The sequence below is a fragment of the Ranitomeya imitator genome, chromosome 4 (genome assembly GCF_032444005.1).
Source record: "Ranitomeya imitator isolate aRanImi1 chromosome 4, aRanImi1.pri, whole genome shotgun sequence".
NCBI lineage: Eukaryota > Metazoa > Chordata > Amphibia > Anura > Dendrobatidae > Ranitomeya > Ranitomeya imitator.
The window spans coordinates 695337428-695353796 of record NC_091285.1 but is presented as its reverse complement, the minus strand read 5'-3'; the positions used below and the strand labels follow the sequence as shown (position 1 = coordinate 695353796).

The 16369-nt window shown below is 44.9% G+C and overlaps 1 protein-coding gene across 1 annotated transcript in view; it reads right to left on the bottom strand.

Moving 5' to 3' along the window:
* The window catches only part of LOC138677392 (uncharacterized), a 66643-nt gene extending 50670 nt beyond the window's left edge, over positions 1-15973 (bottom strand). The window contains exon 1 of the mRNA XM_069767481.1: positions 15852-15973. The gene's annotated coding sequence lies outside the window, so the exon portion shown is untranslated. The remainder of the gene's footprint in view (positions 1-15851) is intronic.
* Between the last annotated feature and the right edge of the window lie 396 nt (positions 15974-16369).

Genomic DNA, 16369 nt, shown 5'->3' with positions numbered 1-16369 from the left:
TTTAACCCTTATAACTCCCTAACAAAAAAAAAATTGTTTCCAAAATTGTGCTGATGTAAAGTAGACATGTGGGAAATGTTATTTATTAACTATTTTTCGTGACATATCTCTCTGATTTAAGGGCATAAAAATACAAAGTTTGAAAATTGCAAAATTTTAAAAATGTTCTCCATATTTCCGTTTTTTTCATAAATAATCGCAAGTAATATCGAAAAAATGTTACCACTATCATGAAGTACAATATGTCACGAAAAAACAGTCTCAGAATCAGCGGGATCCGTTGAAGCGTTCCAGAGTCATAACCTCATAAAGTGACAGTGGTCAGAATTGCAAAAATTGGCTCGGTCATTAAGTACCAAATTGGCTCTCTCACTAAGGGGTTAAACATCATCAGTCTGGAATATCAGAGAAGCAACACCAAGACAGAGAACCCCTGGGAGATTACCTACACTGCATGGGCGTCCCCAATTATGCAGGTATGAGCACACTGTGCATGTACAGGTACCCCATTTTTGGCATCTGTCTTAGTCATGTTTCTCTGGTCTTAACTCTAGTTTCACCCAGACCTTCAAGTGGCCACTTTTCAAGGTTGGATTAAACTGAGATATCATGGAGTCATCAGACAAGGGGCCATAAACCTCTAGAAAAGAAAAGTCACAAGGATTTAGATCAAACCACCACCGACATAGTTTCAGTAAAGCTTAATGTTTTACAATAACAAACAGCAAACATATAGAGAACTGTTTGTGAAGTGAATAAACAAACATTTATCAAGATTGTGTCACTATGAGCATTGTCTGTCACATCTCTAAATGTTTTACAAGAAATGCAGCTATGTGATTGTCTGAATGCATTCGGTGTACAGTATTTTAATCTTGTTTACAAATCGCCATTTGTATATTCTCCATTTGTACATTTGAGGCAGACAAAATCAAGGCTCTGAAGGAGAGAAACAAATATAGTGTACAAAGCTATATTTTTAATGAACTACTGAGGCAAACTAACAGCATTGCTTTATCAAATTTATATGAAGTGTATTATGTCCAATGTGAGCAACCAGGCAACACAAAAAGGAGCTTTTCAAGTGAGCTCTTTAAGGTACACAAATGGTATGAAGCATTTTCCAAGAAGGATGTGGTTTCACCAATGGGGGGTACCTTTTGTAAAAATAGACTAGTGCCATCACAGCCCCCCTTAACCAATCTTCACTGGCCTATAACAGTACAGAGCACGCTCAACCTGGTGATCTAGTGGCAGTTAAACAAGAGAAATTCCAGGAGACAGAGTTAAGAATTAGGCCCAATGGAATGCCATGCCCAATTTACCAATGTGGGGTCCTTTTTGGACTGATTAAAATAGTGCCATCACAGCCCCCTACACCTAAAAGCCTCGTACAGACCACATTCACCCTGGTCATCTAGTGGCAGTTAAAGGACACATTGCAGGAGACAGACTTAAGAAGTAGGCCCAATGTAATGTCATGCCCAATTCCCCAATGTGGGGTCCTGTTTTTACAAAATGAAATAGTGCCTTCACAGCCCCCGTGCCCAAAAATCACCGGCCTATAACAGTACTGAGCACGTGCACCCTGGTCATGTCGTCGGAGATAAGGAAGAGCCATTGCAGGAGACAGAGATAAGAATTAGGGCTAATGTAGTGGTGTGGATCTCTGAGACTTTTAATGCAGTGCATGATCTTCCAAACAATTCCCCAATGAGGGTACCTTTTTTAAAAATATACTAGTGCCATAGCATGCCCCTAGCCCAAACTTCAACGGCCTATAACAGTACTGAGCAAGTTCACCCTGGTGATCTAGTGGCAGGTACATTTTAGATTGCAGGAGACCGAGTTAAGAGGTCGGCCAAATATAATGTCATGCCCAATTTCCCAATGTTAAATATTTTTTTTCTAAAAAGAAAAGAGTGCTATCACAGGCTCCTTGGTCAACATGCACAGTACAGAGCAGGTTCACCCTGATGATCTACTGGCAGGTAGAGGACAGATTGCAGGAGACAGAGTTAAGAAGTAGGCCCAAAGAAAAGTCATGCCCAATTCCCCAATATGTTGTCCTTTTTTCAAATATAAATGAGTGCCATCACAGCACCCTTGGCCAAAATGCACCGTACAGAGCACGTTCACCCTGGTGATCTATTGGCAGGTATAGGACAGATTGCAGGAGACAGAGTTAAGAAGTCGGCCCAATGTAATGTCAAGGCCAATTCCCCAATGTAAAATCCTTTTTTTAAAAAAGAAAAGAGTGCCATCACAGGCCCCTTGGCCAACATGCACCGTACAAAGCACGTTTACCTTGGTGATCTACTGGCAGGAACAGTACAGATTGCAGGAGACCAAGTTAAGAAGTAGGCCCAAAGAAATGTCATGCCCAATTCTCCAATGTGTTGTCCTTTTTTTCAAAAATAAGAGTGCCATCACAGCACCCTTGGCCAAAATGCACCGTACAGACCACGTTCACCCTGGTGATATAGTGGTTCTGGGTGAGGAGGATGAGAATAAGGAGGAAGATAAAAACAAACAGAGCAAATCTGGAAGCATATACCCATGTGTGGTTGTGAACAGGTGCATGACAATACATCTCCCCAAAACAAAGAATGTATTTGAGGTTATGTTTAGCTGGTTTCACTTGGCTGTGTACAGAAGTCTTTCCCAATCCAGGCCTTGTTCATTTTGATACGTCTCAGCCTGTCAGCATTTTCAGTTATAATTCCACCAGCTACACTAAAAACCCTCTCTGACAGAATGCTAGCAGCAGGGCAGGCCAGGACCTCCAAGTCGTAGAGAGCCAGTTCATGACACGTGTCCAGCTTGGATACCCAATAATTAAAAGGCACAGAGAAATCCTGGAGGATGTTTGTACGATCTGCAAGGTACTCCCTCACCATCTTCCCAAACATTGCACTTCTTGTGACAGCACCCCTTGCCTCTGTGCCGCCACGATGGGAGGGTCTGAGAAAACTGTCCCAGAACTTGGCCATTGCTCCCCTGCCTGAGCTGGATTGTACTTCTGTCTCTCTCGCTTGGCATCTTTGGTTGTACAACAAACTCTGACGTCTGCTGCCAGCGTTCTCACATGGGAATTTTCTAAGTAATTCAGCTACAAGGGCCCTGTGGTACTGCACATTTTTGTACACCTCTCTGCCTCAGGCAGAAGAGATTGAAAGTTATCCTTGTAGCGTGGGTGTAGAAGTGTCACCAACCAGTAATGAATATCACCCAAAATTTTGATAATCCGAGGGTCACGTGAAGTGCAGCACAACAAAAAGTCAGCCATGCGTGCCAGACTGCTAACAGGCAAGACTTCTGTGTCCTCACCAACAGGACAACTGACCATACTCTCCTCCTCCTCCTCCCTGTCATCAGGCCCTCCAACAGATCCTAATACAAATGGATTTGTAGTACCGTCTATAGCGCATAAAAGTAGCTCCTGTTCTTCCTCCTCCTCATTGCCTACCAATCCACTTTGAGAAGTCATGAGGCTAGGCTGAGTGTAATCCCCCTGTATGTTTCCTTCCTCCATGTCCTCATGCCCCACCTGTAATGCATCCTCTTTGATTGCGAGTAGAGAGTTTTTCAGAATGCTGAGAAGCGGGATGGTGATGCTAATTATGGTGTCATCGCCGTTCACCATCTTGGTGCAGTCATCAAAGTTTTGGAGGATGTTACATATGTCTGACATCCATGTCCAATCCTGAGATCTTATGTGTGGAGTCTGACCTGAAATTCGACGGCCTTTTGATGTTGGTAGTCAACAATGGCCCTCTTCTGCTCACAAATCCTTTCCAACATATGCAGCATAGAGTTCCAGTGGGTGGGGACATCACACAACTGTCGGTGAGCTGGAAGCTGAAACCGCTGCTGTAGTATGGCAAGGGCGGCTGAAGCTTTAGCTAACTTTCTAAAATGGGCAGACAGATGGCGTACTTTCACTAGCAGATCCGGCAGCTCCGGGTAGCTTTTCAGAAAACATTGAACCATGAGGTTAAGCACATGGGCCAAGCAAGGTACGTGTGTGAGCTCAGCTTTTCTCAGAGCCACCACCAGGTTACGGCCATTGTCACACACAACCATGCCTAGCTGTAGGTTCAGCGGTGTCATCCAAACATCTGACTGCTCTTTCAGCGCTGTCCACAACTCTTCTGCATTTTGCGGTTTGTCACCTATGCAGATTAGCTTCAGCATAGCCTGTTGCCGCTTGGCTGAAGCAGTGCTGCAGTGCTTTCAGCTTCTGCCTGGTGTGTGGATTTCAGACATGGAGGATGAAGAGGAGGAGGCGGAGGTGCAGGAGCTGTAGACTGTGAGGGCAACAGTGATTGACGTAGGGCCAGCAATCCTCTGCATGGGGAGGATGTGTTCCATCCCAAGGTCCGACTGGGTCCCGGCTTCCACTATGTTAACCCAGTGTGCCATCATTAGATGTGCCGTCCCTGCCCACAAGCACTTGTCCACGTGTCAGTGGTTAGGTGGACTTTCCCGGTAACAGCATTGTTGGCACGGGTAATGTTGTGGGACACATGCTGGTGTAATGCTGGTACGGCACACCGGGAGAAATAGTGGCAACTGGGGACCGAGTACCTTGGAACAGCCGCCGCTATCAGGTTGTGGAAAGCTTCCGTCTCAACAAGCCTAAAAGGCAGCATTTCTAGCGCAAGCAGAAGAGAAATATTAGAATTGAGCACTGTGGCCTGGGGGTGTTGGCTGGGTATTTCCGCTTGCGTTCCAAAGACTGGTTTATAGACAACTGAATGCTGTGCTGGGACACACACATGGACGTGCTTGCTGATGGTGCTGCTTGACTGTGGCCCACAACAGGTGCAGGGCTAGAGGCATCGTCACAGGCACGGTGTACTGGGGATTGGCTTCTATGCAAAACAGTGGAAGAAACAGTGGTGTGACCAGCAGGCAGTGGTCCTGGAGCCTGGGGTTCGGCCCAAAAAGTCGGGTGCTTTGCTTGCATGTGCCTGTTCATGCTGGTGGTGGTCAGGCTGGTTGTTTCGCTGCCCCTGCTGATGCTGGCATGGAAGGTGCTGCAAATGGCCTGTTTGGGGTTATCAGCAGAGTCTTTAAAAAAAAGCCAGACTCGGAAGATCTGTCAGATGGAATGGCAACTTCACTCATGTTGGTGTTACGGGGAACGGATGCACGCCTTGTGTCTGTGGCCACCACACTGCTTCTTCCTGCCTGTTGGGGGGATATGCCTTCTTCCCATTTGTGCTGCTGTCCTCACTATGCATGTCCTAATGCCAGGTTGGGTCAGTCACTATGTCATCCACCACCTTGTCTTCCACATCTGCACCCTGCTCCTCCTCCTGACTTTCTGGCAATTGTGTCTCATTATCGTCCACCTCTTGTGACACTTTCCCACCATCACCTTCGTGTGACCGGGGCTGGTCAAAGCTTTGGGCAGCTCTACATGTGATCTCATCTTTCTCCACTTCAAGTTGACCGGCAGAGATTTCTGAATCTTGAAATGGAAAACTGAACAGCTCTTCAGAGTGTCCAAGTGTGGGATCAGTTGTCTCAGGGCATTCGGTAGGGTGGGAAGAAGGAGGATCAGGGTGAGGAATATCCGGGCCACACTCACGGCTACTCAGACTTGACCATGTGGAAGACAAGGTGGTGGTGGTGGCTAAGAGACTGGAAGCATTATTCGCTATCCAACCAACAACCATTTCACACTGCTCTGGCTTCAATAGTGGTTTGCTGCGGTCCCCTAGAAACTGGTACAGGAAGGTCAAGTAAAGAAGATGTGGGTCTTTGTTGTTGCCCACTTTTACCTTGCCCACGGCCTCGTCTTCTGGATGCACCATCAGCATCACATGCCCATGCCCATTGCCTTGCCCGTTTTAAATGAACTACTGCACTATTTCAAATGCTCAACACAAATGTCTTTATTAGTAGTGAAATAATATGTGATCAGTATGCCTGCAAATCTACGATTTTTCAAGCCCAAACACCAGGCAGGCCTCAGCCTGAACTCACAGACTGTATACATTTTTTTTCAAGTTAATTTATGCGAAATAGCGCTGTATAGGATTTGAGTATCTCACAGCCAAAAAATAAGTACACCGGCCTCCAATGCTCAAAACTTGGAGCACAGATATATGACGGCTGTAACAGAAATACCACACTGGCAAATCTGTGGCCTTTCAAATTTTTTGGGGGGCTAAATTGCTCTGTATAGAATTTGAGTGTCACACAGCCACAAAGTAAGTACACCGGCCTCCAATGCCAAAACTTAGAGCACAGAGATATATGAGGCTTTTTTCGGTGTATTTAAAACACCAAAAAAAAAGGGGGCACAAGGCTAGCACACACAACTATGGTATGTATGCCTGACAAACTATAATTTTTCAACAGGCATCAGTCTGACAGAACAGACTGTATTTTTTTTTTGTGGGGGGGGATTTGTGGAAAAAAAAATTGTTATATAGACAGTAAATAAGCTGCAGCGGCAGGCAGTTATGGAGCTTTGGGAGAGATGCAGTGGGAGCAATGGGCGCATATACAGTGCCTGCAGGCCTTGCACTGATGTGGCTATGCTGTGCCCTGCCTACCTAGCGCTGCAATATCGGGACCCACAAATTAGCCCCGAAGAGGACTGTTGGTTTCTGAGGAGTTGTGGATATAAGAGTTGCAGACCTACACTAACTCTAAAACCACGATTTTGACCCTATCTCGGCAGCTCTCCCTACACTCGCTGAAATAGGAACAGAATGCGGTGAGCAGGGCGGCACCAGGTCTCTTATACTCTTATACTCGTGATGATGCTGTGCAGCCCAGCCAATCACGACCACATCAAAGATGGCTGCGGCATTTCATGGTCTGGCAGACAATCCCTGCACCATGATTCGGTCTCTAAAGTCCGCCAAAAAGGCGGGGTGGAGACTGCAGTTACCGCCGAATAATCCCGGAAATCCTCGCTGCTCGCCAAGTACCCCGAGTACCCCAATACTCGGGCGAGTGACAAATAGCGATGAGCACGTTCGCTAATCACTAGTAAGGACAGTAAGTGGCTTAGCAACATGTGAAAACCCCTTGATAAATTTTCTATAATAGTCGGCGAATCCCAGAAAACTCTGCAAAGCCTTAAGATCATGAGGTTGAACCCAATGTATTATTGCCTGTACCTTCCCAGGGTCCATCTTAAATCCTTCCGCTGACAAGATAAACCCGAAGAAAGAGATTTCCTGAACAGAAAAAAAAACATATTTCTCTAATTTCGCAAACAGAGAGTTCGCCCTCAGTTTCTGTAACACAATACAGACATGTTCCTGGTGCGTGTCCAAGTCTGCAGAGAAAATTAGAATGTTATCAAGGTAAATAACTATATATCTTCCAATGTAATCAGATAAAATATAATTCATAAAATTTTTAAACACAGCAGGTGCATTAGATAATCCGAAAGGCAGGCATGGTGGAAGATTCGGCTCCTACAACCAGCTGCCTATACAGGTTAAGGATCTGTGGACCAAACTAAGACTAAGCCTCATCGGGCTCTAAATATCACTGCAGGCACAGAACGAGGGTGAGGGCTCTCACTCCTTCTTCCCCTCCACAAACAGAGGGGTCACCGCAGCGGAGAGTGGCACATGCTGCTGGAGGAAAGCCGGTCCGGAGTGCAGAAGCGTCTCCCCTCTCCTTAACAAGCCGAGCTGAAGACACCGGCGGCTCACACGAGGAGGACTGAGGCCGTGAACACAGGAGCAGCCTCTGCCAGCTTGCACCACCAGACGAGAGCGGGGACAATCAGACCTGTGGACCAGGACACAGCAGCGCCGTCTCCAGAGACAGAAGCGAGAATACCCAGCAGCAACGGGAGATAGAAGAGTGACCGCCAGTACTACAGCGGCGAGCGGTGAGTGACATATACACCGTCACCGCTCATACTGAACAGCCTCTACTCCCCACACAGTGCCGCCGGTCTCTGACGCCAGCCCCTTCAGGAACGGCCCACAGCACTCTCTACAGAGCCCCCGCATCAGCTGACTGTGGCCACACGGAGAGACCGGACTTAACAGCCGAGCCCCTGCACACTACCGCTGTACTCAAGAAGCAGCTGACAGGAGCCGAGTGTGCCACCAGACCTGCACCAGGAAGCAGTGCGGAGCGATTCATCAGTGTCACAGATCAGCGGTGCCGGTCCACTTGCTGGTGGCAGCCGCTGCGACCCCCCTCCTCTCCTGCACCACAGCCAGGACATCGCAGCACTCAGCCATCCTGTCGGGCACAAGACACGGGCCACAGCACTCGCACTGGAGCTCCTGCATCATAAGCAGGAAACCGCTCCTGACCGCTGAGCGCCGGCACAGGGAGCAAGATCGTCACCTGGAGACGCACCACAGCCTGAGGAGAACATCACAGACCGGAGCTTTACAGCAGCACCCTGATGGGCAAAGGTAACATAATCAGCAGGAGCCACATTGTGGAACTTGACTAGTACTGACAGCGGGAGCCGCATTGTGGAATTGGGCTGGTGTTATTGGCGGGAGCCGCAATGTGGAAATAGGCTATAACTGTGGAGGGGAGCCGTGCTGTGGAACATTAGTATTGTTACTTGCGAGAGCCAAGCTGTGGAACGTAACATCTATATCATTATCTAGGAATAGAGCCTTAGCTAACCAAAGACTTAACCCTTGGTCTACCCATCTGGTGGTAATACCCACCACTAATATGCTCACCTAGCTCTTCTTTTCTTATATGCATGAGTGGTGATCTCATTATCACACGCTATAATAATAAATGATGGTTAAAACAAATAAAGAGCGTGGCAAAAGCTTAGATACAGCCCTCTACCAAGGCAAGCAGAGCGAGATGGACAAGTTTTCGACCCGAGCTACCCCAAAAAATTCTCGCTCCAACACGGGCACGGAGGAGCGCGACGATGACTCTAACTCAAGCGACGAGGCCTCAGGTAGCGACATGGCCCAATCTGACTCGGGCAAACTTTCTAGATCTTTCCTGAAGAAATCTTTAGCACAAGCCATGAAACCACTGATCGCAGAAATATCTGGCATGAGAGCAGACTTATTACAAATTGGCAACAGGGTGGAGTCACTTGAAACGTCCCATACCTCTCCGATTACCCATTCTAACCACATGAAAGATCACTTAGACTTCCATAGAGCACAACTGAACACCTCACTCCTTGCCCTGGAGGACCAGGAAAATCGGAGCTGCAGTAAAAATATAAGAATAAAAGGTCTACCAGAGAGTGTTGCCACAGAAATATTGGAAAAAGCAACAAAAGAAATCTTTGCTTTACTAACTCCACAGGAGAGATGCAATCAGATTGTAATAGAAAGGGTGCACAGGTCCCTTAGACCCAAACCGAAATCCACTGATCCTCCAAGAGACGTGATATGCCGCTTGTTGAACTAGCTTGACACCTTCGCTATACTATCAGCTGCAAGAGACACCAAATCTCTCTCTTAGGAAGGGGCACATATCCAGCTATACCAAAACATAGCTCCGTCAACTCTAGCAAAACGAAGGATCCTCAAACCCCTCTTGGATGTTCTGCGCTCCAACAAAATACTCTATAAATGGCTGTTCCCGTTTGGCTTGACGATACATGGAGGTGGAAAACAGGTTACAGTCAGGAGCCCAGGAGATCTGCCCAAAGTGTGGGATACCTTCAATTTAGCTGAAATGGACATCCCCTCCTGGTTGCCCTTAGACATGGACCAACACTCGCCCACCCCTCTTCCTGCCTTTGCTGGTGGTCAGGGCGACTGGACACCGGTGAAAAGACACATGTCCCCTAAACAGGGGAAAAGCGGAATAAAGAAGAAACCGCCTACCTGAGCTGGTCTAGTGTCTCTTCGATACATCACAAAACTCATGGCCTAATGAGTTACTACCTGCCTGATCCAAATGATGGCTCTGTTTAACTTTTTCAACATGTTATTGAAATGTTATATGTTGCTTGATAATATTTTCTCTTTCCTCAAAATTCACAGACTGCCACTCGTGCATTCACTATTATTCTGCCTATCTGCAATGGGAGGAAGTTCCGACCCCCCGCCTCTGCAGCGGATAGGTATCTTTTCTGTATATATAAGTTGTGTTACTTTTTTGGTTACTGTTAATAATACTGCTTTTATTGAATTGTTGGATTGGAAAACATACAAAAAGCTCTTCACCATGTTACTTGCACAGTATGAGAAGGGTTGACACTCCAGCCACCATAGTCGTGGCTTCTTATAATGTCAAGGGCATACGTTCACCATGCAAGAGAGGCCAAATTATGAATCTTTTACACTCTAAAAAGTCCCACATAGTTTTCTTACAAGAGACACATTTTAAGAGAGATAGAGACCCAGATACGTCCAGATCTCGCTACCCAACTTGGTCCCACAGCACAGGGAACTCAGCTTCTAAAGGAGTGAGCATAGCTATAAAAAAAAAATGTACCCTTTACCCCACACCACACGATAGCCTATAAGATCCAGAAGGTAGATATATAATGCTAGAGGGCCTCTTGGGGAACACTAGGGTCACCTTGTGCAATCTATATGCTCCAAATAAAGACCAGGTTGGCTGGCTATGTAAAATACTAAACACGTTAAAATTGTTCTCTGAAGGTCTTTTAATAATGGGAGGGGACTTTAATGTGTCCCTTAACCCATTCTTAGACACATCCTCTGGCAAGTCTGCTATCTCCCAAAAAACCCTGAAAAAACTACATCTCTCCCTTCAAGCCCTAAATCTTATAGACCCCTGGAGATCTCTTTTCCCTTCCCGTAAAGATTATACTTTTTTCTCTCATCCACACAATAGTTACCATATTATCAGTCACCAAACTTACCATTGGTAAAATCTTCAGAGATCGATATCATCTCCCTATCTGATCACGCCCCCATCTTCCTTGAGCTGTCTAACTCGACATTACCGTTACCCGCTAGGTCTTGGACACTAAACGAAACATTACTTGACTCTAGCTTCCAGCTCACAAAGTTAACAGATACCCTTAACCTTTACTTCCAAGAAAATATGCATTCAGGCCCACCCATACCCATGGTATGGGAGGCACATAAAATGGTGATAAGAGGGGAGCTCATTGCGCTAGGCTCACATTTAAAGAAAGAGAGGCTGAAACAGACATTATCTATCTTACATCAGATCAATTCTCTCGAAAAGATACACAAAAGGTCACAGGCGAAGGGGGTGCAAGAAGAATTAATATCTCTTAGGAATGATTTGAAAAACCTATTGAACATTCAATCAGCCAAAATTTATATGAGGAGCAAACAGAGGTTCTATCTCCATGGCAACAGAAGCAGCAAGCTCATGTCTTCTTTGCTCAAGAAACGTAAAGATAAGACATTCATCACTCAGCTCAAAACTGAGAAAGGCTCCTTATGTCAGAAACTGCTGAAATTGCCAGGGAGTTTAGGACCTTCTATGAGAACCTCTACAATTTAAGCCCACCAGACCTTTTTCAGGACCCTGTGCCAGCTATCGAGAGAATCAATGAGTTCCTAGCTCCTCTAAAACTTCCCAAACTAACTAAAGAAGGCCAACCCTTACTGACATCCCCCGTTACCTCCAAGGAGATTTTAGACACCCTCTCCACTATCCCTAATGGTAAGACCCCGGGCCCAGACGGTCTCTCAATCATTTACTACAAAAAACTAATAAAACCTCAATTGCCCCATTTAGTCACCCTATTCAACTCCTACCTTAAAGGCCAACCTATACCTAAGCAATCTCTAGAAGCCTTTATTACTGTCCTACCGAAAGAGGGAAAAGACCCCAACCTATGTTCTAGTTATAGGCCAATAATGCTACTTAATGCGGACATTAAACTGTGGGCAAAAATCTTAGCGGGAAGACTGAGCAACATCCTACCCAAGTTAATCCACTCAGACCAGGTAGGCTTTGTTAAGGGTAGAGAAGGCAATGATAATTCGACTAAGATCATACAGGCTATGATGTTCGCTAGGAGCCGTAGTGTTCCCTTGGTTCTCCTGTCAACAGACGCCGAGAAAGCGTTTGACAGGGTGAGCTGGAGCTATATGGAAAGGGTTTTGTTTAAATTTGGCCTACCAGAGCAATACATCTCAGCAATTCTTTCCCTCTACTCCCAACCTACAGCTAGAGTCTGAATTAACGGCACCCTATCTGATAGTTTTAACATCAACAATGGGACTAGACAGGGTTGCCCGTTGTCCCCGTCACTGTTCATATTGGTAATAGAGACGTTGATACAGAGCATTAGACAAGAAGAAGGGATAGAGGGGCTGAAAATTGGCTCCGTGAAACTAAAAACGCTAGCTTTCGCTGACGACTTGCTCTTCCTCATCTCTAACCCACCACAGGCTTTCCCCATCATTCTCAAGATATTCCATCAATTTGGCCTTCTATCAAATTTTAAAATTAATACGGGGAAATCCGAAGCCCTGAACATCACTCTTCCAAGATCCAAAATAACTTCTCTCAGCACCCAAACCCCTTTTTTTCATGGGCCAAGTCCTCTATTAAATATTTAGGAATCTCAATAACCGGTAACCCTCTAGACCTCTTCCAAGCTAACTATCCCCCATTACTAAAAAAGTTGAGACCCTAATGAAGTCCTATGGATTGCCCACACTATCTTGGATGGGACGCATTAACGTATTCAAGGCATATATTATGCCATTAATACTGTATGCTATGAATATGGTCCCCATCCGGATACCTTTGACCTTCTTTAAGAGACTAAAAACAACTATCTCTAAATTCATTTGGAAGTCGAAACCAGCCAGATTACCCTATAAATCATTATCTTATCCCATCTCCTCGGGGGGGACTGGGAGTCCCTGACCCATATCTCTACTATAGAGCTATACATCTTAGCAGATGGCTGAGGGTGATATCGTATTGGGAGGGGGGAAATGGAGATAGCATTGACCTGGCCCTGTTGGGCCCTCGCGGCATCCCCTATCTTTGGTCCGGAGCCAAGCCATTAAACGTCACTGGATTGGACGAGGTGACACTCACAACATTGAAAGTAAAAAGACTTCTGAATAAGGAGCTACCATTAGATACCTTCCCCTCTACACTGACACCTATTTGTGCTATACCATTCCTGATTGATCCAACGTTTAGGGATCCATATAAACTTTGAACAAATTTACCCAATGAAACTCTAAATGGATTTTACAATAATAAAATTTCCTTCAGAAACTCCATATTTAACGTACCGTCCTGCAATTTATACAGAAATACCCGTCCAGGTCAAATTGGTCTTGGTTGGATGTCCTAACCAAATTCCCGCTTCCAAGACTTAACATTATATCCCGTATATATTCCCATCTCTCCACCCCTCCCTCACCAAATAAACCCTCATTCATATACTCATGGGAGCTGGAACTGGGCATCTCTTTCTCAGGAGATCAAATCTTTAGGATATTATCTAGCGCTAGAGGCTTCTCTAGGTGTATACTTTTGCAGGAGAATGCTTACAAAATCCTGACTAGATGGCATTTAACCCCAGCGAAACTCCTCCAGAGAGGACTTGTTAATAATGGGACCTGCTGGAGATGCTTAAATGCGGTGGGTCACCACACACATATCTTCTGGGACTGCCCCAAAATAAGAATCTTCTGGAAAGAAATTGGCTCTATCCTTAAAAAATTAAATTTTATCAAATCAAGCCTTCGGGCGGCGGAGGCTCTCCTCTCCTGCCCATCCGTTAATTTCTTGCCAAGGAAACATGGCCTACTTCCTCTCCTGATAGGCGCTGCCAAGCACCAAATTACGTTGCATTGGAGGGACAACTCTCCCCCCACTGTGTTGGGATGGTATACCAAGGTAGACCAAATATCACAACTTGAAGAACTATCGAGCTGGGGGGTCTCTGGCCATGAATCATATCTGTCTACGTGGGCTCCCTGGAAAAAAATTAGAGAGGCCGGCACCCTTAAACGTTCTTGACTGCCTTTGACATCTTGTCTTACTAGAAAGTTACCCATGCGACTTAATTACACCTATCTCAAATTGTATGTAACCAACCAATAATTATATTTTGTAGGTGTTTTCTACATGTTGTTCCCCCTATATCCTGCCCTCTTCCCTTGATCCTTCTTCTCCCTTTTCCCCTGCCCAGTTCCTACGCTCCCCTACCCAACTTTCCCCAACCATTCACCTTCTTTCCTCTCTTAATTACTTGGCTCATTGTCTTGTTGCGCCTGATAAGGCCGTTATTGTATGAACAATGGACAAAAGAAAATTTGCCTTATTATTGTAATGTTTACTGTTTTACTTATAAATAAAGAATTTAAAAAAAATAATAATCCGAAAGGCATAACAAGGTTTTCAAACAGACCCTCAGATATTAAAGATGCTGTTTTCCCCTCATCACCCTCCCGGATGCATATCAAATTGTAAGCCCCTCTAAGATCAAGTTTAGAAATCATCCTGGCCCCCAAAAAATTATTATATAGATCAGGAATGAGTGGAAGTGGGTAAGTATTTGTAACCGTGATCGGAAATTAAGGCAATGACGGAGACACCCATCTTTCTTTTTCATCCAGCAGCTATTGGGGAGGAGGAGGGACTGATATGACCCTTCCGTAGACATTCGTTAATATATTCTTTCATGGCGGTCCGGTCAGGCTTCGATAAATTGTAAAGGTGAGCTTTTGGCAATTTGGCACTAGGAAAAAGATCAATTGCACAATCATAAGGACAACTGGAGGTAGTATCTCCACTTCTTTTTCTGAGATCACATTTCCAAAGTCCTTCAGGTACCCTGGAAGACCCTCCAGACTAGCGGAGCATATTTGTAAATTTTTTAGACATTTCTTGGAACTGTTGGGGCTCCATTTCACAATCTCCTTCAGACACCAAACAATAACTGGATTGTATATTTGCAACCATGAAAACCCCAGTACCAATCCAGCAGGTTTATTATCCAACACAAAACAGGAACAGGAGATGGATTCAGAGTGAAGTGCTCCCACTCGGAGAGTGAAATCCACCGTTGCTCTCATGACCAAATGGTGGGCTAACGGTGCCCTATCAAGGGCGATGATTTGAATGGGTCTTTGAAAACTAACTGTCCCTAACCCTATTAAACAAGTGTGTGGTTTATACTTTAAGCAGATATTCCCTTATTTTATTCCATAGTCCACTGCAATATTGTATACAGCTTGAAAAATAAAAAGAATTATGATGATATATGATCTCAGGTTATTATGGTTCTGTAATATTGTAATATGGAATATTCCATACCCACTGCCCATATTTGGAGAGCAGAGGTCCTCTGACCAGGAGCCACTTGTCACATCCAGAAAGAGAATGGATGCAAAGTTATGCTTCCTCCATTCACCTTTCTAATGGCGATGAGTAGAATAACCTTTAGTCATTGTGGGCAGTAAAATAGAATCTCCTTTTACTTGCCACTAGGCTGTGTTTATAGGATATTGTTCTTCTGCAAATTGTATTCTGATACAATTCCGGGTAGAAAGCTCTTTGAAGAGCACAGATTAATGGGAACATCTGTTTTACTCTGTCATTTGAACCCAGAGGAGAATATAGAGGGCCTTTATGAGTCTGCGAGTTCATACTATTACTCTTACTCATTGGCCTATTGTAGATGATGTGATTGTCCAGGTGGTCCATACTCCTTGATTGGACTCATAAAACTTATGGCCAATGGTCAAGCTGAGAATTACGAGTTCACAAAGCATCATTTAAGGTAAATCTAGTTACAGGATCTGATAGAGATTCCCTTAACTGCTCCAAAACAGTGTACTACCAACCCATACCATACCATGCTTAGACCCAACCCGCTCGATGACACTAGGTCACATTCAGGTTGATCACTACTTTAGAAAATATTCTCTCACCAATGGTCAAGATCTGGTCCAGTCTTCCTCTGTTCCGGGGAGAAGGATGGCTGAATGAGATGGATAAGTCAAATTTCCAGTGACTGTGGATGAACCAACTCCTTCAAATGTTTTCTCATGATGAAGATTTCAGACGCAACAACAAGACAAGTTATGAAACTTCCATAATGAATGGGAGTGGTGAGCTAAGTTCTCAGCTCGGAATAATGGGCGAGATGCCAACTGTAATAATGTGATAAGATAATGATAGATTACATAACAAATAATCTCTAGCACCCAGATTGCAAAAATATTCATATCCACAGCATTAATGCATCCGAAAATAGACACTGCAGAAACTACATGAAAGAATACTCCACCTTTTCAGAACCCAGGTCCACATAAATCTGTAACAAACTGTGATTTTCCACAAGATGTTGAATTATGGAGATATTATCTTCTCTATGAAAATACAATATTTCTAGTATACAAAAGTCAGTGCAACATTGTACAACCTCCTACAATCCATTCTTCTGTGT